We start from the raw sequence: 2089 nt of genomic DNA, 5'->3' as shown, positions 1-2089 counted from the left end.
GTTGGGCAGGGGGAGGGAGAGGGGGGAGAAGGGAGGAGTGGATGGATATATGCATACACAAGGAGTGTAATGCGCACCATCCGAGGAATGGACATATTTGAACTCAGGCTTAGGGGGGGCGGGGGGGCAAGGGCAACATATGTAGCCTAGACATCTGTACTCCCATAATATGCTGAAATAAAAAAAAAATCTAATACATAGAAACAGAGAATAGAACTGTGGTTACCAGGGGCAGAATGGAGGAGAGGAGAGAAAATGGGAAGATGTAGGTCAAAGGGTACAATGTTGCAGTTATGTAGAACGAAAAAGTCTAGAGTCTAATGTACAATCTGAGGACCATAGTTAATAATACTGTATTGTACTGATAAGTTGCCAAGAGAGTAGATTTTAGGTACTCATACCACCAAAAAAAAGGAAAAAAGAAAAGTGACTCTACGACATGATGGATATGTTAATTTGCCTGTTAGTAATCACTTTACTATGTATATCAAAATATTATGTTGTATATTTCAAATATATACAATAAAAAAGTTTTAAGCCATTATCATCCCTAAACCTGAGGAGTAGTAAGAGGAAACAGCTGTCAATACTGACAGATGGAATAGACAGAATCAGTGGCGTTTAGTAGAGAAACACAGGCACTGCCCGACAGTGGGCCAGTAGGAACAGAGTCAGAGAAATCCCTCAGCTTGTCTTTCCTGCTTCCTTCCCATCTCTTACCAATGTCTCCCATTGGCCAAATCCAACCATAAACCAAAGGCTGTAGATTTCATACTCTCTCAGTACAAAGCAGGGTGGAAAATAGACCTGGAGGTACAAATAGGAGATATCCTGGAGGAGGCATCTGTATTTTTTTGTTTATATATAGAAGAGAAAACCCATGAGAAAGGAAGTGGTAAAAGGTAAAACATAGAGGACACGTCTGCTAGAAATGGTCCCTGAGGAGGCTGAGGGAGGCCTGTGGGTTGGGGGAGAGGTGCAGGCATTCAGGAATTCACACAGGAGGGATACTTGTTCCCAGCTTCACCAAGGCAGAGAAGACCATCCAATGGGACTGGGGGCTGAGTAATTCTGTTCCCTGAGTTGAGTTTAATACCCCTCTAAAATCATTGGGGGCCTTTGGGGCAGTGGTGAAAAAAACTACTTTTGGGGGCACACAGGAGAAAAATTAGAGAAATCCTCATGTAGCCCCTGTGGTATATTGGGGCTCCAATTTTTCCAACAGGCAAAGACCCAGGGGAGAAGAAGAGATGTACTCTCAGCAGCAAAGGCATAAAAGAGACATGTAGCCAAGAGAACAGAAGCACCTACAGAAGGCAGTTCCATTCAGAGAAGAGCTCTCCTGGACCTACTCGCAGGGAGTAATCAAGACGCCAGAGGTGAGGTGGAGAAGCAGTTTTATTTCTATGTTCCGAAGTGTCTGTCCAGGTCTCCCCTGCCTCTCTTTCTCCTTCCTCCTTGGCTTTCTCAGTTTGTTTCCTTAGTTTCATCCTTCCAACCTGGCCCTCTTTTCCCTCAAGATCCTCACCTGTGCAGAGGCAAGGCCTGCAATCTGGAGAACAAGTGAGAAAAGTCAGACTGAGCTCTGTTCTGGACATGTTGGAAAGAGTAGAAATCCCTACCATAGGGAAGTGCAAACAAACCCCTGCCTCATGGAGTCTGACACAGAGGAGGTGCTCCATGAATACTGAAGAAATAGTGAAAGCAGGAAATCCTTCTATTTAAATCATAGATCCAAGACTCCCGAAAAGAGATAGCTACTGAATTCACCAAGGCCTGATTAAACAAAAAAAATCAAGAATTAGATATAAACATCAAATCACTTAAAGACCGTTAATCAGAAAAGCATTAGCAAGCATCATACTGAAGCTAGAGCTCTAAAGGAATTCTATTTAAAGTTCGGAGCTAGTCAAGGATATTGACTATCAGCTGGGTGTGGTGGCTCATGCCTGTAATCCTAGCATTCTGGGAGGCCAAGGTGGGAGGATCGTTTGAGCTCAGGAGTTCGAGACCCGCCTGAGCAAGAGCGAGAACCCGTCTCTACTAAAAAAATAGAAAGAAATTAGCTGGACAACTAAAAATATATATA

The sequence above is a fragment of the Propithecus coquereli genome, unplaced genomic scaffold (genome assembly GCF_000956105.1).
Source record: "Propithecus coquereli isolate 6110/MARCELLA unplaced genomic scaffold, Pcoq_1.0 Scaffold44, whole genome shotgun sequence".
Classification (NCBI taxonomy): domain Eukaryota; kingdom Metazoa; phylum Chordata; class Mammalia; order Primates; family Indriidae; genus Propithecus; species Propithecus coquereli.
This window is presented reverse-complemented; position numbering follows the sequence as displayed.